This window comes from Pleurodeles waltl, chromosome 6 (assembly GCF_031143425.1).
Source record: "Pleurodeles waltl isolate 20211129_DDA chromosome 6, aPleWal1.hap1.20221129, whole genome shotgun sequence".
NCBI lineage: Eukaryota > Metazoa > Chordata > Amphibia > Caudata > Salamandridae > Pleurodeles > Pleurodeles waltl.
Genome location: NC_090445.1, coordinates 218,094,839 through 218,116,724, shown reverse-complemented (window position 1 = coordinate 218,116,724; position 21,886 = coordinate 218,094,839).

The window sequence follows — 21,886 nt, the reverse complement described above, 5'->3', positions numbered from 1 at the left end:
AGCTGTTGCTGAAACTGGGACTCCTTCCAGGGAGTGTTTGTAGCGCAGCACAACACCAACACACGTGTCCTGTCACTAAACAACCAGAGCGACAAAGGAGACTGTGTGGGCAGACCAAGCTCTGAAGATACTGTCCAGTGGCGTTACACAAAATGATGGCGCCCCCTGCAGAATATAAGGAGGGAAGCCGAGTCTCCCATATCTCACAGATATTCATTGACCTTGGCCTGAATGGGCACCCCTGAAGGACTTGGGGGTGCTCCTCTAAGGGTACTTCTTCCCTACCCCCATAACCCTTCGCCCCCAACCCCGCGCTGCAGGGCCAGTGTTACGCCCCTCTGTCTGCTTGTGCATCGGATCAGGCCCCGACGCAATAGCACCCTCTGAACAGCGGCATTTCCAGGTGGAGTATTTACTGTAAAAATAAGTATTCATTCTATGCAGTGACGTGATCACCGCATACGTTCTCTCTTGACTCTCCTGTCGTCCCCTAGCAGGCTCAGGGGAGGAGGGGCAGGGTTTAGGCAGATAAAGGTCCCTGGGGGCACCGAGGATTAACATGCACTAGTTATTCATTATTGAGGAGCTACCCTCGGCTGAAACCGGGGGGGGGGCGGGGGGCTGCCAAAAGTGCTACTCTTTCATTTCCGGGATAGTTTTACATAATCGTAACACTAGGACATCAGAAATAAAGTCACAATTTGTAATGCAACGCATATTAAAAAGTATAAACATAAAAAACATTCGTCAAATGGTAAAAACCAATTCCCCATGTGAGCTCCATTAGTATGAACTCGGAGATTTTTCAAGGTGATATACGCGCCGAAGGCGTCAGAAAGAAGCGCAGAAAACAGCATCAATTATATCTTCGCATCCCCGCAGCACCATCCCAGCGCTTTATCCTACCGAGGTTAATACAACGAGTACTCTATAGCCCTGGAGTTTAATCACAAAGTGCCAATTCATTCTATGGGGGGCGCTATTTTATTTGCTAATGAATTAATTACTGAGTTTGCAACGTGCCAACAAGTCACCGAGTCCCCCCTGCAGCACCTGCAGGAATGGGATGGAAACACAGTATAAATCATCAGGGTTTAAGTTAAAGTGAGCTGGTTGGGAGCTTAAGAGTGAGTTGATGTAGGGCGAGGAGTCCGGTTCCAAAAGGAGGAGGCGGGGGTGCTAGTGGGATTCACATTAGATTCTCTTTAGAGATCGTAAATTTCCTCCAACACTTCTTCTGTGCTTTTTTGAAGGAAGGTAAGGCTCGCTGCAATTTGCTGTTTTGGTATGCAAGTTTTAAAAAAGTAGTTCTGTCATCTGAAACATTTGTTCCACAGCACCCTCTTGGTTGCGGCAAAAATCCTACAATCACCGAGTCCAAGACGAAACCGAAATCGGACACCTCAGACAAGTAATTCATTGTCATAAGCACACAGCGTCTGAGTATTTGCAAGCACAAAAAAAACACAAGGGCAGTTTGCGAAACAGTGATGTTCCTTTGTAGAGCTGCCAGGGTTCCCCTAGCACAGAATGAAACACAACACATTCCCGCAAAGCCACAGGAAGGTTAGGCTGCTACTTACATTGGCTTGTGAGCCCGAGACTTTTGGAAAAAAAAAGTTTCCCCGTCTCTAGCCTGGATGTTTGGAAGTATAATGTCTGGTTACTTACCAGTAATCTTCATTACCCCCAGGTCCCACCTCTTCATTACCCCCAGGTCCCACCGTCCTCGTCCCCTTCATTACTACATGGAGAATACCCAAGCCGAAAACAGAACAGCCTGAGAGAAAAAAACACCAAAATATAACAAAGAACCACAGAGGCAAACAAACAGGTACATACTAAGAGTGATTTAATGAAAACAGCAGTCAGGAGCAAACTGCCTGAAGAACTCCCAACCCAAAATTAAGGTCATCCCCAATACATTCTGAAGACGATAGTGGGAAACAAAGGTATTAGCAACAGCCCAAGTTGCCGCCCGACAAATCTCAGAGATAGAGCTCCTCTTTATTTCCGCCCAAGAGGCGGCCATACCTCTGGTAGAGCGACCCTGTACACCTCCAGGAGGAGGAACACCATCCCAAAGAAGTAGCTAGTTCAATAGCCTGCTTCAGCCACCAGCCAATAGAAAGGGAGGACTCCTCCCCCATAGAAGAGGAACCGAAGGAAAGAAAAAGAGAATCAGATTTGCGAAAAGATCAAGTCCGCTCAAGATAGACCAAAAGAGCTCTACGAACATCCAGCAAAGGCCAATCCAGATCCCCTTCCCCAAGAGACCCCACCTGCAAGGAAGGGAGGACAATCTCCTGAGAACAATGAAACTGAAAGGCCATCTTTGGAACAAAGGCCGAATCCAGATACAACACAACCCCATCCTCGGAAAAAGACAAAAAAAGTTCCTGAGCCATCAAAGCACCCAATTTCCCAGTTTGCCTAGCCGAGGTGATAGCAACCATAAACACTACCTTGAAAGTCAAAACTTAAGATCCGTGACTTCCAAAGGCTCAAATGGGGAAGAGACCAAAGAACAAAGCACCAGAGGTAATGCCTATAAAGAAAAAAGAGGCTTCACCCGAGGACGGAAAAGAGAAAAACCCTTCAACGGACGAGAAACCAAATCCTCCAAATCTGCTAGATTACTCCATGGAGCACGAAAAGTCTTAATAGCCGCCCACTGAGCCCACAAGGTAGAGACAGCCAGGCGTTTCTAAAAACCTTCCCACAAGAACTGAAGAACAGTCGGTAAGGAACAATCCAATTGAGAAAACCCAAGGGGAGAACACCATTTCTCAAAATTACTCCAATGCCTAGCATGGGGTTTCAAAGTAGATGGCTTACGTGACTGCTGAATGGCCACCCTAAATGCCTGGGAATGCCCCTGTGCTGCAACCCTTGCCTTTCAACTTCCAGACCGATAGCCAAAGCTTCCAGAGAGGTAGAAGAGGAACGGAACGGAGAGGGGAGGGAAACAGAGGAAGAAACAATGCACCCTGAACTGACAACAACCGGACAACCAGGAACCAAGACCTCTGAGGCCAAAAAGGGACCACCAGAATCACACACCTGTCCTCCCTCAGCAATCGATCCAGAAACCTGGGAATGAGGGGGGTAGGCGGGAAAACATACAACAGTCGGTCTGGTCAGGGGACCGTCAATGCATCCACTCCCCATGCCCCTGGCTGACGACCCCGAGAGCAGAACAGAGGAACCTGAGCAGTGAGCCGGGAAGCAAAGAGGTCAAGGTAGGTTACACCAAACTTCTCGCACACCATGAGAAATGCTTCCCTGGAAAGAGAAATCTCCTGCAAAGGGGGACAACACCTTCTGAGGGAGTCTGCCACCACATTGTCCACCCCACGCACATGTACAGCAACCAGGGACTGAAGGTAGCATTCGCCCCAGTGAAACAATTGCTGCGCTACCAGATTGAGAGACTTGGACCGAATTCCACCCTGGTTGTTGAGGTAGGACACAGTGACCATGTTGTCAGATGGAACCACCAAGTTGTGACCAATGAGAGAATGATAAAACCCCATACAGGCCCGGGACACAGCCATGAGCTCTCTCCAATTGGAGTAATGCCTCCCCTCTTGAGGAGACCAGCGGGCCTGAAGAGAGTTGTCGCCCAGGGTTGCCCCCACCCCAAAGTACTGGCATCTGTAGTCTAAACCAACGGAGGAGCCGGCTGCAAAGGAACCCCTTTTTCCAGATTGGAGTCCAATGCCCACCATTGCAGATCCTTGTGAACCCCCAGGGAGACAGGCACCTCTTGCTGGTACTGGTGCAACTGACTGAGGAACCCAACAGGAGAGCAGTTGAACCCACAAAGGACGGAGATGAAACGAACCCAAGGAACAGTAAACACTGCCACAGCCATGAGACCCAACAACCAAAGCCACAGCTGCACAGGAGCAGACCCCCGCGACAGGAACTCCAGAGCTAGAGACTGCAAGACATGGAATCTGGCTACTGGAAGAAACACCCGGTTGAGATCCATGTGAAAGTGTGCCCCAATATGTCAGATGTCAGATCCCGAGATGGAGGCAGATGGCATTTGTCCCAGTTTAGGAGAAACCCATGTCTCTGCAGAGTGGAACAAACCAACTGACGGTCCTGCACAAGCTGGGCTGGGGAGGGAACATGAGTCAACCAGTCGTCGAGTTAAGGGTACAAGAGCACCCCTTGGAGAATTAAAGAGGCTACCAGGGGAGCAACCACGTTCATGAACACTCATGGGGCAGACAGGAGGCCAAACGGAAGGACTCTGAACTGGTAATGACACCCCTTGAGACAGAACCTGAGAAATTATTGAGATGAGGGATGCACCGGAACATGGTAGTAAGCATCCTGAAGATCCAGGGTCAAAGAAAATGACCCTGAAGCACCAATGGAATGATCCTCTCCAAAGTCTCCAACTTGAAGGGGACATGGCTAACAAATTTGTTCAGAGCTTTCAAACCCAAAACCAGACGGAAGCCCACGGTATGTTCTGGAACCAAGAAGATTATCGTAGGAAGTTGTCTCTGTATGCACTATTTCAAAGTAAGGAATAGTATGCACAGAGTCCAAGGGTTCCCCTTAGAGGTAAGATAGTGGCAAAAAGAGATAATACTAATGCTCTATTTTGTAGTAGTGTGGTCGAGCAGTAGGCTTATCAAAGGAGTAGTGTTAAGCATTTGTTGTACACACACAGGCAATAAATGAGGAACACACACTCAGAGACAATTCCAGGCCAATAGGTTTTTGTATAGAAAAATATATTTTCTTAGTTTATTATAAGAACCACAGGTTCAAATTTTACATGTAATACTTTGAATGAAAGGTATTGCAGGTAAGTACTTTAGGAACTTTGAATAATCACAATAGCATATATACTTTTCAAATAAAACACATATAGCTATTTTAAAACTAGACACAGTGCAATTTTCACAGTTCCTAGGGGAGGTAAGTAATTGTTAGTTCTTGCAGGTAAGTAAACCACCTACGGGGTTCAAGTTTGGGTCCAAGGTAGCCCACCATTGGGGGTTCAGAGCAACCCCAAAGTTACCACACCAGCAGCTCAGGGCTGGTCAGGTGCAGAGTTCAAAGTGGTGCCCAAAACGCATAGGCTTCAATGGAGAAGGGGGTGCCCCGGTTCCAGTCTGCCAGCAGGTAAGTTCCCGCGTCTTCGGAGGACAGACCAGGGGGGTTTTGTAGGGCACCGGGGGGGACACAAGTTAGCACAGAAAGTACACCCTCAGCAGCACGGGGCGGCCGGGTGCAGTGTGCAAACACACATCGGGTTTTCAATTGGAATCAATGGGAGACCAAGGGGTCTCTTCAGCGATGCAGGCAGGCAAGGGGGGGCTCCTCGGGGTAGCCACCACCTGGGCAAGGGCGAGGGCCTCCTGGGGGTCACTCCTGCACTGGAGTTCCGATCTTTCTGGTCCTGGGGGCTGCGGGTGCAGGGTCTTTTCCAGGTGTCGGGATCTGGGAGTCAGGCAGTCGCGGTCAGGGGGAGCCTTGGGATTCCCTCTGCAGGCGTCGCTGTGGGGGCTCAGGGGGGCAACTCTGGCTACTCACGTCTCGTAGTCGCCGGGGAGTCCTCCCTGAAGTGTTGGTTCTCCACAAGTCGAGCCGGGGGCGTCGGGTGCAGAGTAGCAAGTCTCACGCTTCCGGCTGGAAACGCAGTTGTCTTGAAGTTGCTTCTTTGGAAACAAAGTTGCAGTCTTGGGTGAACAGAGCCGCTGTCCTCTGGAGTTTCTTGGTCCTTCTAGAGCAGGGCAGTCCTCTGAGGATTCAGAAGTCGCTGGTCCTGGGGAAAGTGTCGCTGGAGCAGTGTCTTTAGAAGTGGGGAGACAGGCCGGTAGAGCTGGGGCCAAAGCAGTTGGTGTCTCCGTCTTCTCTTCAGGGTTTTTCAGCTTAGCAGTCCTCTTCTTCTTAGGTTGCAGGAATCTGAGTTCCTAGGTTCAGGGGAGCCCTTAAATACTAAATTTAAGGGCGTGTTTAGGTCTGGGGGGTTAGTAGCCAATGGCTACTAGCCCTGAGGGTGGGTACACGCTCTTTGTGCCTCCTCCCTGAGGGGAAGGGGGCACATCCCTAATCCTATTGGGGGGATCCTCCATCTGCAAGATGGAGGATTCCTAAAAGTCAGAGTCACTTCTGCTCAGGTTGCCTTAGGGGCTGTCCTGACTGGTCAGTGACTCCTCCTTGTTTTTCTCATGATCTCCTCCGGCCTTGCCGCCAAAAGTGGGGCCATGGCCGGAGGGGGCGGGCAACTCCACTAGCTGGAATGCCCTGTGGTGCAGTAACAAAGGGGGTGAGCCTTTGAGGCTCATCGCCAGGTGTTACAGCTCCTGCAAGGGGGAGGTGATAAGCATCTCCACCCAGTGCAGGCTTTGTTACTAGCCACAGAGTGACAAAGGCACTCTTCCCATGTGGCCAGCAACATGTCTCGAGTGTGGCAGGCTGCTAAAACCAGTCAGCCTACACGGGTAGTTGGTTAAGGTTTCAGGGGGCACCTCTAAAGTGCCCTCTGGGGTGTATTTTACAATAAAATGTGCACTGGCATCAGTGTGCATTTATTGTGCTGAGAAGTTTGATACCAAACTTCCCAGTTTTCAGTGTAGCCATTATGGTGCTGTGGAGTTCGTGTTTGACAGACTCCCAGACCATATACTCTTATGGCTACCCTGCACTTACAATGTCTAATGGTTTGCTTAGACACTGTAGGGGGACAGTGCTCATGCACTGGTGCCCTCACCTATGGTATAGTGCACCCTGCCTTAGGGCTGTAAGGCCTGCTAGAGGGGTGACTTATCTATACTGCATAGGCAGTGTGAGGTTGGCATGGCACCCTGAGGGGAGTGCCATGTCGACTTACTCGTTTTGTCCTCACTAGCACACACAAGCTGGCAAGCAGTGTGTCTGTGCTGAGTGAGGGGTCCCCAGGGTGGCATAGGTTATGCTGCAGCCCTTAGAGACCTTCCCTGGCATCAGGGCCCTTGGTACCAGGGGTACCAGTTACAAGGGACTTACCTGGATGCCAGGGTGTACCAATTGTGTAAACAAAAGTACTGGTTAGGGAAAGAACACTGGTGCTGGGGCCTGGTTAGCAGGCCTCAGCACACTTTCAAATCAAAACATAGCATCAGCAAAGGCAAAAAGTCAGGGGGTAACCATGCCAAGGAGGCATTTCCTTACACAACCCCCCCCCCCAAACGAAAGAGGATGAGACTAACCTTTCCCAAGAGAGTCTTCATTTTCTAAGTGGAAGAACCTGGAAAGGCCATCTGCATTGGCATGGGCAGTCCCAGGTCTGTGTTCCACTATAAAGTCCATTCCCTGTAGGGAGATGGACCACCTCAACAGTTTTGGATTTTCACCTTTCATTTGCATCAGCCATCTGAGAGGTCTGTGGTCAGTTTGAACTACAAAGTGAGTACCAAAGAGGTATGGTCTCAGCTTCTTCAGGGACCAAACCACAGCAAAGGCATCCCTCTCAATGGCACTCCAACGCTGCTCCCTGGGGAGTAACCTCCTGCTAATGAAAGCAACAGGCTGGTCAAGGCCATCTTCATTTGTTTGGGACAAAACTGCCCCTATCCCATGTTCAGAGGCATCTGTCTGCACAATGAACTACTTGGAGTAATCTGGAGCTTTTAGAACTGGTGCTGTGCACATTGCTTGTTTCAGGGTGTCAAAGGCCTGTTGGCATTCTACAGTCCAGTTTACCTTCTTGGGCATTTTCTTGGAGGTAAGTTCTGTGAGGGCTGTCACTATGGATCCATATCCCTTCACAAACCTCCTGTAATACCCAGTCAAGCCAAGGAATGCCCTGACTTGAGTCTGGGTTTTTGGAGCTGCCCAGTCCAGAATAGTCTGGATCTTAGGCTGGAGTGGCTGAACTTGGCCTCCACCTACAAGGTGTCCCAAGTAAACCACAGTTCCCTGCCCTATCTGGCATTTGGATGCCTTGATAGAGAGGCCTGCAGATTGCAGAGCCTTCAAAACCTTCTTCAGGTGGACCAGGTGATCCTGCCAGTTGGAGCTAAAGACAGCAATATCGTCAAGATAAGCTGCACTAAAGGACTCCAAGCCAGCAAGGACTTGATTCACCAACCTTTGGAAGGTGGTAGGGGCATTCTTTAAACCAAAGGGCATAACAGTAAACTGATAATGCCCATCAGGTGTGGAGAATGCTGTCTTTTCTTTTGCTCCAGGTGCCATTTTGATTTGCCTGTACCCTGCTGTTAAGTCAAAGGTACTTAAGAATTTGGCAGCACCTAATTTATCAATCAGTTCATCAGCCCTTGGAATGGGACGGGCATCTGTCTTGGTGACAGAATTAAGTCCTCTGTAGTCCACACAAAACCTCATCTCTCTATTTCCATCTTTGGTGTGAGGTTTGTGGACTAAGACCACTGGGCTAGCCCAGGGGCTGTCAGAGTGCTCAATGACTCCCAATTCCAGCATCTTGTGGACTTCCACTTTGATGCTTTCCTTAACTTGGTCAGACTGTCTGAATATTTTGTTTTTGACAGGCATGCTGTCTCCTGTGTCCACATCATGGGTACACAGGTGTGTCCGACTAGGGGTTAGGGAAAAGAGCTCAGCAAACTGTTGCAGGACCTTCCTGCAGTCAGATTGCTGTTGGCCAGAGAGGGTGTCTGAATAGATCACTCCATCTACTGAACCATCTTTAGGGTTTGATGAGAGGAGATCAGGGAGAGGTTCACTCTCAGCTTCCTGGTCCTCATCTGTTACCATCAACAGATTCACATCAGCCCTATCATGGAAGAGCTTGAGGCGGTTCACATGGATCACCCTCTTGGGGCTCCTGCTAGTGCGTAGGTCCACCAGGTAGGTGACCTGACTCTTCTTCTCTAGCACTGGGTAAGGGCCACTCCATTTGTCCTGAAGTGCCCTGGGAGTCACAGGCTCCAAAACCCAGACTTTCTGCCCTGGTTGAAATTCAACCATTGCAGCCTTTTGGTCATACCAAAAGCTCTGGAGCTGTTGGCTGGCCTCAAGGTTTTTACTTGCCTTTTCCATGTACTCTGCCATCCTTGAACGTAGGCCTAGTACATAGTCCACTATGGGGGTCATTCCTACCCTGACGGTCCGAGACCGCCAGGGTAGGGGACGGAGGAAGCACCGCCAACAGGCTGGCGGTGCTTCTGGGGCTATTCTGACCGCGGCGGTAAAGCCGCGGTCAGAAAAGGGAAGCCGGCGGTTTCCCGCCGGCTTCCCGCTGCCCCTGTGAATCCTCCACGGCGGCGCTGCAAGCAGCGCCGCCATGGGAATTCCGACCCCCTTCCCGCCAGCCTGGTTCTGGCGGTTTTCACCGCCAGAACCTGGCTGGCGGGAACGGGTGTCGTGGGGCCCCTGGGGGCCCCTGCAGTGCCCATGCCACTGGCATGGGCACTGCAGGGGCCCCCTGACAGGGCCCCACATTGATTTTCAGTGTCTGCTCCGTCGCACACCAGCAACTCCGCCGGCTCCATTCGGAGCCGGCTTCCTCGTTGCTGGTGCTTTCCCGCTGGGCGGGCGGGCGGCCTTTTGGCGGTCGCCCGCCAGCCCAGCGGGAAAGACAGAATGACCGCCGCGGTCTTTTGACCGGTCTTCTGGCTGTTCCCGCCAGGCGGGCGGCGACCGCCACCCACCAAGGTAGGAATGACCGCCTATGTCTTGTTTAGGCTCATGAAGAGGTCTCTCCCAGCCTTCTTTCACAAGAGCTAGTGGTCCTCTTACAGGGTGGCCAAACAGAAGTTCAAAGGGTGAGAACCCTACTCCCTTCTGAGGCACCTCTCTGTAAGCGAAAACAGACATGGCAAGAGGACATCCCATCTCCTTTTGAGTTTTTCAGGGAGCCCCATGATCATGCCTTTTAATGTCTTGTTGAATCTCTCAACAAAGCCATTAGTTTGTGGATGATAGGGTGTAGTGAATTTATAAGTCACTCCACACTCATTCCACATGTGTTTTAGGTATGCTGACATGAAGTTGGTACCTCTGTCAGACACCACCTCCTTAGGGAAACCCACTCTGGTAAAGATACCAATGAGGGCCTTGGCTACTGCAGGGGCAGTAGTCGACCTAAGGGGAATAGCTTCAGGGTATCTAGTAGCATGATCCACTACTACTAGTATGTATATATTCCCTGAGGCTGTGGGAGGTTGAAGTGGACCCACTATGTCCACACCCACTCTTTCAAAGGGGACCCCCACCACTGGAAGTGGAATGAGGGGGACCTTTGGATGTCCACCTGTCTTACCACTGGCTTGACAGGTGGTACAGGAGACACAAAACTCCTTGACTTTCTGGGACATGTTGGGCCAGAAGTGGTTGACTAGTCTCTCCCACGTCTTGGTTTGTCCCAAATGCCCAGCAAGAGGAATATCATGGGCTAAGGTCAGTATGAACTCTCTGAACTCCTGAGGCACTACCACTCTCCTAGTGGCACCAGGTTTGGGATCTCTTGCCTCAGTGTACAGGGAGTGCAGAATTATTAGGCAAATTAGTATTTTGACCACATCATCCTCTTTATGCATGTTGTCTTACTCCAAGCTGTATAGGCTCGAAAGCCTACTACCAATTAAGCATATTAGGTGATGTGCATCTCTGTAATGAGAAGGGGTGTGGTCTAATGACATCAACACCCTATATCAGGTGTGCATAATTATTAGGCAACTTCCTTTCCTTTGGCAAAATGGGTCAAAAGAAGGACTTGACAGTCTCAGAAAAGTCAAAAATAGTGAGATATCTTGCAGAGGGATGCAGCACTCTTAAAATTGCAAAGCTTCTGAAGCGTGATCATCGAACAATCAAGCGTTTCATTCAAAATAGTCAACAGGGTCGCAAGAAGCGTGTGGAAAAACCAAGGCGCAAAATAACTGCCCATGAACTGAGAAAAGTCAAGCGTGCAGCTGCCATGATGCCACTTGCCACCAGTTTGGCCATATTTCAGAGCTGCAACATCACTGGAGTGCCCAAAAGCACAAGGTGTGCAATACTCAGAGACATGGCCAAGGTAAGAAAGGCTGAAAGACGACCACCACTGAACAAGACACACAAGCTGAAACGTCAAGACTGGGCCAAGAAATATCTCAAGACTGATTTTCTAAGCTTTTATGGACTGATAAAATGAGAGTGAGTCTTGATGGGCCAGATGGATGGGCCCGTGGCTGGATTGGTAAAGGGCAGAGAGCTCCAGTCGACTCAGACGCCAGCAAGGTGGAGGTGGAGTACTGGTTTGGGCTGGTATCATCAAAGATGAACTTGTGGGGCCTTTTCGAGTTGAGGATGGAGTCAAGCTCAACTCCCAGTCCTACTGCCAGTTCCTGGTAGACACCTTCTTCAAGCAGTGGTACAGGAAGAAGTCTGCATCCTTCAAGAAAAACATGATTTTCATGCAGGACAATGCTCCATCACACGCGTCCAAGTACTCCACAGCGTGGCTGGCAAGAAAGGGTATAAAAGAAGGAAATCTAATGACATGGCCTCCTTGTTCACCTGATCTGAACCCCATTGAGAACCTGTGGTCCATCATCAAATGTGAGATTTACAAGGAGGGAAAACAGTACACCTCTCTGAACAGTGTCTGGGAGGCTGTGGTTGCTGCTGCACGCAATGTTGATGGTGAACAGATCAAAACACTGACAGAATCCATGGATGGCAGGCTTTTGAGTGTCCTTGCAAAGAAAGGTGGCTATATTGGTCACTGATTTGTTTTTGTTTTGTTTTTGAATGTCAGAAATGTATATTTGTGAATGTTGAGATGTTATATTGGTTTCACTGGTAATAATAAATAATTGAAATGGGTATATATTTGTTTTTTGTTAAGTTGCCTAATAATTATGCACAGTAATAGTCACCTGCACACACAGATATCCCCCTAAAATAGCTAAAACTAAAAACAAACTAAAAACTACTTCCAAAAATATTCAGCTTTGATATTAATGAGTTTTTTGGGTTCATTGAGAACATGGTTGTTGTTCAATAATAAAATTAATCCTCAAAAATACAACTAGCCTAATAATTCTGCACTCCCTGTACAGGATTCCATCTTCCCAATAGACCCTATGTGTTCCAGTTTTCTTGCCATTGGACTCTTCAGCAGCTTGCTGCCTAAGGCCTTCAAGAGAGGGACAGGTTTCTTGCCCCTTACACAACTGTTCCCTTGAGGGTACTCCTGGGCCTAAGAGCTCAACCTGATAAGGTTCTAACTCCATAGGCTCAGTTCCCTCAGAGGGCAGAACTTCTTCCTGAGAAGAGAGGTTCTCTGTTTGTTGTTGTGTTGCAGCTGGTTTCCCAGTTGTCTTTCCTTTCCTCTTGGTAGGCTGGGCCCTTTTTCCAGACTCCAGCTCTACTTTTTCACCCTGAGCCTTGCACTGTGCCCTTGTCTTGACACACACCAGTTCAGGGATACCCAGCATGGCTGCATGGGTTTTCAGTTCTACCTCAGCCCATGCTGAGGACTCCAGGTCATTTCCAAGCAAACAGTCTCCTGGGATATTTGAGGAGACCACCACCTGTTTCAGGCCATTGACCCCTCCCCACTCTAAAGTTACCATAGCCATGGGATGTACTTTAGTTTGATTGCCAGCATTGGTGACTGGATAAGTTTGTCCAGCCAGGTATTGACCAGGGGAAACCAGTTTCTCTGTCACCACGGTGACACTGGCACCTGTATCCCTCAGGCCGTCTACACTTGTCCCATTAATTAAGAGCTGCTGCCTGTATTTTTGCATGTTAGGAGGCCAGGCAGCTAGTGTGGCTAAATCCACCCCACCCTCAGAGACTAATGTAGCTTCAGTGTGACACCTGATTTGCTCTGGGCACACTGTTGATCCCACTTGGAGACTAGCCATTCCAGTATTAGCTGGAGTGGAGTTGGAAGTGGTACTTTTCTTGGGACAGGCCTTGTCTCCAGTTTGGTGTCCAGGCTGATTACAGCTATGACACCAGGCCTTTTTGGGATCAAAGTTTTTACCCTTGTACCCAAAATTGTTTTGTGAAGAGGCTCTGGGCCCACCCTCCTGTGCAGGTTTTTGGGGGCCTGAAGAAGACTCTACTATTTTTGTTTTTGGATGTCTCAACACTCTTCCCCTGGGGAGGCTTTGTGACCCCTTTCTTTTGGTCACCCCCTGTGGAAGTCTTGGTCACCCTAGTCTTGACCCAATGGTCCGCCTTCTTTCCCAATTCTTGGGGAGAAATTGGTCCTAGGTCTACCAGATGCTGATGCAGTTTATCATTTGAACAATTACTCAATAGGTGTTCTTTCACAAATAAATTGTACAGCCCATCATAATCATTAACACCACTGCCTTGAATCCAACCATCCAGTGTTTTCACTGAGTAGTCCACAAAATCAACCCAGGTCTGGCTCGAGGTTTTTTGAGCCCCCCTGAATCTAATTCTGTACTCCTCAGTGGAGAATCCAAAGCCCTCAATCAGGGTTCCCTTCATAAGGTCATAAGATTCTGCATCTTTTCCAGAGAGTGTGAGGAGTCTATCCCTACACTTTCCAGTGAACATTTCCCAAAGGAGAGCACCCCAGTGAGATCTGCTTACTTTTCTGGTTACACAAGCCCTCTCAAAAGCTGTGAACCATTTGGTGATGTCATCACCATCTTCATATTTAGTTACAATCCCTTTATGGACTTTCAACATGTCAGGAGAATCTCTGACCCTAGTTATGTTGCTGCCACCATTGATGGGACCTAGGCCCATCTCTTGTCTTTCCCTTTCTATGGCTAGGATCTGTCTTTCCAAAGCCAATCTTTTGGCCATCCTGGCTAACAGGAGGTCCTCTTCACTGAGGCTATCCTCAGTGATTTCAGAGGTGCTAGCCCATCCTGTGAGGGAAGCAGCATCTCTGACTATCACAGTTGGAATCCGAGATTGAGGGTCCCTGGGTTCCCTAGTTAGGACTGGAAGGGGGGAATTCTCCTCCATGTCACTAACATCATCCTCTGGGGTGTCATCCTCAGAGGGGTTGGCTTTTTAAAACTCTGCCAAAAGCTCCTGGAGCTGTTGTTTGGAGGGTCTTGAGCCAATTGTGATTTTCTTTATTTTGCAGAGAGACCTTAGCTCCCTCATCTTAAGATGGAGGTAAGGGGTGATGTCGAGTTCCATCACATTCACTTCTGCACTAGCCATTATGTTTCTAAAAGTTGGAATACTTTTTAAGAATCTAAAACTAGTTCTAGAATCTAATTCAAACTTTCACAAAACTTTTAAACTCTAAAACAAATCCTAAACAGTGACTAACACAAGGCCCTAGCAGGACTTTTAAGAATTTAGAAAAATAGTTCAAATTGCAAAAATCAATTTCTAATGACAATTTTTTGAATTTGTCGTGTGATCAGGTATTGGCTGAGTAGTCCAGCAAATGCAAAGTCTTGTATCCCACCGCTGCCACCAATGTAGGAAGTTGGCTCTGTATGCACTATTTCAAAGTAAGGAATAGTATGCACAGAGTCCAAGGGTTCCCCTTAGAGGTAAGATAGTGGTAAAAAGAGATAATACTAATGCTCTATTTTGTGGTAGTGTGGTCGAGCAGTAGGCTTATCAAAGGAGTAGTGTTAAGCATTTGTTGTACACACACAGGCAATAAATGAGGAACACACACAGAGACAATTCCAGGCCAATAGGTTTGTGTATAGAAAAATATCTTTTCTTAGTTTATTATAAGAACCACAGGTTCAAATTTTACATGTAATACTTTGAATGAAAGGTATTGCAGGTAAGTACTTTAGGAACTTTGAATATTCACAATAGTATATATACTTTTCAAATAAAACACATATAGCTATTTTAAAACTAGACAGTGCAATTTTCACAGTTCCTAGGGGAGGTAAGTAATTGTTAGTTCCTGCAGGTAAGTAAACCACCTACGGGGTTCAAGTTTGGGTCCAAGGTAGCCCACCGTTGGGGGTTCAGAGCAACCCCAAAGCTACCACACCAGCAGCTCAGGGCCGGTCAGGTGCAGAGTTCAAAGTGGTGCCCAAAACGCATAGGCTTCAATGGAGAAGGGGGTGCCCCGGTTCCAGTCTGCCAGCAGGTAAGTTCCTGCGTCTTCGGAGGACAGACCAGGGGGGTTTTGTAGGGCACCGGGGGGGACACAAGTTAGCACAGAAAGTATACCCTCAGCAGCACAGGGGCGGCCGGGTGCAGTGTGCAAACACACGTCGGGTTTTCAATTGGAATCAATGGGAGACCAAGGGGTCTCTTCAGCGATGCAGGCAGGCAAGGGGGGGGCTCCTCGGGGTAGCCACCACCTGGGCAAGGGAGAGGGCCTCCTGGGGGTCACTCCTACACTGGAGTTCCGATCTTTCAGGTCCTGGGGGCTGCGGGTGCAGGGTCTTTTCCAGGCGTCGGGATCTGGGAGTCAGGCAGTCACGGTCAGGGGGAGCCTCGGGATTCCCTCTGCAGGCGTCGCTGTGGGGGCTCAGGGGGGGCAACTCTGGCTACTCACGGTCTCGTAGTCGCCGGGGAGTACTCCCTGAAGTGTTGGTTCTCCACAAGTCGAGCCGGGGGCATCGGGTGCAGAGTAGCAAGTCTCACGCTTCCGGCGGGAAACGCAGTTGTCTTGAAGTTGCTTCTTTGGAAGAAAGTTACAGTCTTGGGTGAACAGAGCCGCTGTCCTCGGGAGTTTCTTGGTCCTTCTAGAGCAGGGCAGTCCTCTGAGGATTCAGAGGTCGTTGGTCCTGGGGAAAGCGTCGCTGGAGCAGTGTCTTTAGAAGTGGGGAGACAGGCCGGTAGAGCTGGGGCCAAAGCAGTTGGTGTCTCCGTCTTCTCTTCAGGGTTTTTCAGCTTAGCAGTCCTCTTCTTCTTAGGTTGCAGGAATCTGAGTTTCTAGGTTCAGGGGAGCCCTTAAATACTAAATTTAAGAGCGTGTTTAGGTCTAGGGGGTTAGTATCCAATGGCTACTAGCCCTGAGGGTGGGTACACCCTCTTTGTGCCTCCTCCCTGAGGGGAGGGGGACACATCCCTAATCCTATTGGGGGGATCCTCCATCTGCAAGATGGAGGATTCCTAAAAGTCAGAGTCACTTCAGCTCAGGTTGCCTTAGGGGCTGTCCTGACTGGTCAGTGACTCCTCCTTGTTTTTCTCATTATCTCCTCCGGCCTTGCCGCCAAAAGTGGGGCCGTGGCCGGAGGGGGCTGGGAACTCCACTAGCTGGAATGCCCTGTGGTGCAGTAACAAAGGGGGTGAGCCTTTGAGGCTCACCGCCAGGTGTTACAGCTCCTGCAAGGGGGAGGTGATAAGCATCTCCACCCAGTGCAGGCTTTGTTACTAGCCACAGAGTGACAAAGGCACTCTCCCCATGTGGCCAGCAACATGTCTCGAGTGTGGCAGGCTGCTAAAACCAGTCAGCCTACACGGGTAGTTGGTTAAGGTTTCAGGGGGCACCTCTAAGGTGCCCTCTGGGGTGTATTTTACAATAAAATGTACACTGGCACCAGTGTGCATTTATTGTGCTGAGAAGTTTGATACCAAACTTCCCAGTTTTCAGTGTAGCCATTATGGTGCTGTGGAGTTCGTGTAAAACAGACTCCCAGACCATATACTCTTATGGCTACCCTGCACTTACAATGTCTAAGGTTTTGCTTAGACACTGTAGGGGCACAGTGCTCATGCACTGGTGCCCTCACCTATGGTATAGTGCACCCTGCCTTAGGGCTGTAAGGCCTGCTAGAGGGGTGACTTATCTATACTGCATAGGCAGTGTGAGGTTGGCATGGCACCCTGAGGGGAGTGCCATGTCGACTTACTCGTTTTGTCCTCACTAGCACACACAAGCTGGCAAGCAGTGTGTCTGTGCTGAGTGAGGGGTCCCCAGGGTGGCATAAGTTATGCTGCAGCCCTTAGAGACCTTCCCTGGCATCAGGGCCCTTGCTACCAGGGATACCAGTTACAAGGGACTTACCTGGATGCCAGGGTGTGCCAATTGTGTAAACAAAAGTACAGGTTAGGGAAAGAACACTGGTGCTGGGGCCTGGTTAGCAGGCCTCAGCACACTTTCAAATCAAAACATAGCATCAGAAAAGGCAAAAAGTCAGGGGGTAACCATGCCAAGGAGGCATTTCCTTACAATTATGGATTAGAAACCTTGACCAGGTTCCGACTGTGGGACTGGCACCGCCACCTTCTTCTGCAGCAAGGAACCGATGCCCAACCTCAGTACATTCTGTTTGCCAGGGTCTGACTGCCATGGAGTGGGACGCACCCCGACGGAAGTGTAACAGTCAGAAATTTGATCCGATAACCATGGCGAACAATGTCCAGAACCCACATATCTGAGAAGGTGAAAGTCCATGCTTGAAGAAAATGCTGCAAAGGGCCCCCGGCCTCGAGATCTAGGACAGTCATATAGTCAGGAATGAGACTTAGGAGGAAGTGGGGGAGACTTGTGTTTCTTGTCCCTGCCCAGTGGAAAATGGCCTTGTGATGTCACAAATTGTCATCTGGAGGGAGCCTGAACAGGATATTGTTTACCAAACAAACGGCGATCTCCCAAAGTGGTATGGGAAGAAGAGGAATGCTTCTTCTCCTTAAAAAGTTTATGCAATTTCTCCTCCAATTCTGCCCCAAACAACACATTGCCCTGGAAAGGAAGCAGTAATGCAGAAGCCCATTGTGCTGCATCCATTTTCCAATCCCGCAGAACAAGATTCCTGCGAGCAAACACACAAGCCCCTTCAGCTAGAGCCGATGCCCACACAACATCAAAGGAAATATCCAACAGGATTTCAACTTGGTGCTCAATAAGGGACATCAGCCCTGAGCAGTCCGAGGACCCATCCAGAGCACTATTCAAGGCTTTGAGATCTGACAGCAAAGACTGAGCAACGTAAGTTCCATAAATTCCAGTCCTCAAAGCCAAATGAGTCCCAGCATACGCCTTCTTCAGGGACACATCCACCTTCTTATCATCAGAATCTCGAATAACTGCATCCTCAGCCAAGGACGTGCGTCCAAACAAACCGGCGACAATAGAGTCAAAAGAATCAATTCGATAGGCACCGAATCAGGCAACACCTGGACCATATCTTGCACAGGATACAACTTGGCCATAAAACGTGGAAGAAGAATCTTGTCAGGGTCCCTCCATTCCTGCTTAATCACCTCCTGAATACAAGGTTGACTAGGCACATCCACAGGAAGAGAACTCTGGAACTGGCGCAAAAGAGAGCCAGAAGAAATGTCAGGAACCTCATCCTCTGGAAAGTCCATGTTCACCTTAACATGCTTGATCAAAGGGGGCAACAACTCCCTGGAAATATATTTGCCCTTCTGCTCCTCCTGAAAAGGACCCTCCACCTCCGAACTGGAAGAGGGAGAAGCAGCCGCCCCAACCGGAACAACAACAGTAGAGTTGGCCTGAAACTCTAACAAGGTCTCCCGAATCAATTTGCACAGATGACATCATCTCGCTTCCTGCTCCTCCGAACATGCCCACGGGAAGAGGAGGAAAAAGAGGAAGAAGAAGTGGAGGATGAAGGAACCTCCACATGCCTCTGTTTGGATATGTCTTTACCCATAGTAAAGTCAAACACTCAGCACAGCCGAACAATAGGAGCCAGCACTACCACAACTCCACCAGCAACAAGTGAATTTAAAATCCCTACCCCCAAAAAAAAAAAAAAAGGGAAAACGGTAAGCATCGGAGGCTCCACCCCTAGCTGGAGCCCAGGAGAATAATCCCCACCAAACAGCTCCAGTAGTGGAAACATATTAGCCTTTGAAAAGAACACAAAATAGGCAGCAAACAACGTAAAAAAGAAACAAAAATACACTCACCAGCACCACACAGCCGCAGCACCAGCTTCACCGTGACGTTGCCGGCATGAAACAGCAACCTGGAAGCTAAGGATGCGCTTCCGCAGCCCGAAGCTGCCCCAGCCACGAAGAGTCGAACATAAGACCTGCCCAGCGGCCCATCGGCCGAACACCAGGACACAGCACTGTGTCGGGCCAAGCAACTGAGCAGAAGCTCACCCTCAGCCAGCTTCCACACCGCCAAACCGGAGGAAGCCATCACGCTGCTCAAGCCCGGCAAAAGCAGCTCATCCTTGTCACCCTGTCATGGACAGAAAAAAGAACAGGAGGAATGCTGGGTAAGTACATGGTTATGTACTCCCCGGTGTGGGCGGGGGCAGGAGTGGGGATAGAGCATTCCTCATTGTAGGAAGTTGGCTCTGTATGCACTATTTCAAAGTAAGGAATAGTATGCACAGAGTCCAAGGGTTCCCCTTAGAGGTAAGATAGTGGCAAAAAGAGATAATACTAATGCTCTATTTTGTGGTAGTGTGGTCGAGCAGTAGGCTTATCAAAGGAGTAGTGTTAAGCATTTGTTGTACACACACAGGCAATAAATGAGGAACACACACTCAGAGACAATTCCAGGCCAATAGGTTTTTGTATACAAAAATATATTTTCTTAGTTTATTTTAAGAACAACAGGTTCAAATTTTACATGTAATACTTCAAATGAAAGGTATTGCAGGTAAGTACTTTAGGAACTTTGAATAATCACAATAGCATATATACTTTTCAAATAAATCACATATAGCTATTTTAAAACTAGACACAGTGCAATTTTCAACAGTTCCTGGGGGAGGTAAGTATTTGTTAGTTTTTGTAGGTAAGTAAACCACCTACGGGGTTCAAGTTTGGGTCCAAGGTAGCCCACCGTTGGGGGTTCAGAGCAACCCCAAAGTTACCACACCAGCAGCTCAGGGCCGGTCAGGTGCAGAGTTCAAAGTGGTGCCCAAAACGCATAGGTTTCAATGGAGAAGGGGGTGCCCCGGTTCCAGTCTGCCAGCAGGTAAGTACCCACGTCTTCGGAGGGCAGACCAGGGGGGTTTTGTAGGGCACCGGGGGGGACACAAGTCAGCACAGAAAGTACACCCTCAGCAGCACGGGGGCGGCTGGGTGCAGTGTGCAAACACGCGTCGGGTTTTCAATAGGTTTCAATGGGAGACCAAGGGGTCTCTTCAGCGATGCAGGCAGGCAAGGGGGGGCTCCTCGGGGTAGCCACCACCTGGGCAAGGGAGAGGGCCTCCTGGGGGTCACTCCTGCACTGGAGTTCCGATCTTTCAGGTCCTGGGGGCTGCGGGTGCAGAGTCTTTTCCAGGCGTCGGGATCTGGGAGTCAGGCAGTCGCGGTCAGGGGGAGCCTCGGGATTCCCTCTGCAGGCATCACTGTGGGGGCTCAGGGGTGGCAACTCTGGCTACTCACAGTCTCGTAGTCGCCGGGGAGTCCTCCTTGAAGTGTTGTTTCTCCACAAGTCGAGCCGGGGGCGTCGGGTGCAGAGTTGCAAGTCTCACGCTTCCGGCGGGAAACGCAGTTGTCTTGAAGTTGCTTCTTTGGAAACAAAGTTGCAGTCTTGGGTGAACAGAGCCGCTGTCCTCTGGAGTTTCTTGGTCCTTCTAGAGCAGGGCAGTCCTCTGAGGATTCAGAGGTCGCTGGTCCTGGGGAAAGTGTCACAGGAACAGTGTCTTTTAGAAGTGGGGAGACAGGCCGGTAGAGCTGGGGCCAAAGCAGTTGGTGTCTCCGTCTTCTCTGCAGGGTTTTTCAGCTCAGCAGTCCTCTTCTTCTTAGGTTGCAGGAATATGAGGTCCTAGGTTCAGGGGAGCCCCTAAATACATAATTTAGGGGTGTGTTTAGGTCAGGGAGGGCAGTAGCCAATGGCTACTAGCCCTGAGGGTGGCTACACCCTCTTTGTACCTCCTCCCAAGGGGAGGGGGTCACATTCCTATCCCTATTGGGGGGATCCTCCATCTGCAAGATGGGGGATTCCTAAAAGTCAGAGTCACTTCAGCTCAGGTTGCCTTAGGGGCTGTCCTGACTGGTCAGTGACTCCTCCTTGTTTTTCTCATTATCTCCTCCGGCCTTGCCGCCAAAAGTGGGGCTGTGGCTGGAGGGGGCGGGCAACTCCACTAGCTGGAATGCCCTGTGGTGCTGTAACAAAGGGGGTGAGCCTTTGAGGCTCACCGCCAGGTGTTACAGCTCCTGCAAGGGGGAGGTGATAAGCATCTCCACCCAGTGCAGGCTTTGTTACTAGCCACAGAGTGACAAAGGCACTCTTCCCATGTGGCCAGCAACATGTCTCGAGTGTGGCAGGCTGCTAAAACCAGTCAGCCTACACGGGTAGTTGGTTAAGGTTTCAGGGGGCACCTCTAAAGTGCCCTCTGGGGTGTATTTTACAATAAAATGTACACTGGCATCAGTGTGCATTTATTGTGCTGAGAGGTTTGGCTTAGACACTGTAGGGGCACAGTGCTCATGCACTAGTGCCCTCACCTATGGTATAGTGCACCCTGCCTTAGGGTTGTAAGGCCTGCTAGAGGGGTGACTTATCTATACTGCATAGGCAGTGTGAGGTTGGCATGGCACCCTGAGGGGAGTGCCATGTCGACTTACTCGTTTTGTCCTCACCAGCACACACAAGCTGGCAAGCAGTGTGTCTGTGCTGAGTGAGGGGTCCCTAGGGTGACATAAGATATGCTGCAGCCCTTAGATACCTTCCCTGGCATCAGGGCCCTTGGTACCAGGGGTACCAGTTACAAGGGACTTACCTGGATGCCAGGGTGTGCCAATTGTGAAAACAAAAGTACAGGTTAGGGAAAGAACACTGGTGCTGGGGCCTGGTTAGCAGGCCTCAGCACACTTTCAAATCAAAACATAGCATCAGCAAAGGCAAAAAGTCAGGGGGTAACCATGCCAAGGAGGCATTTCCTTACACTTGTGTTCTTTTTTTCTGTCATGAAGAGATTCCTCTCCATATAGTAATGAAGGGGACGAGGCCGGTGGGACCTAGGGGTAATGATCTTGATACTTACTGGTAATGAAGATTACCCCTATTAGGGGTCCTCCTCATCCCAGTCCTCACAAA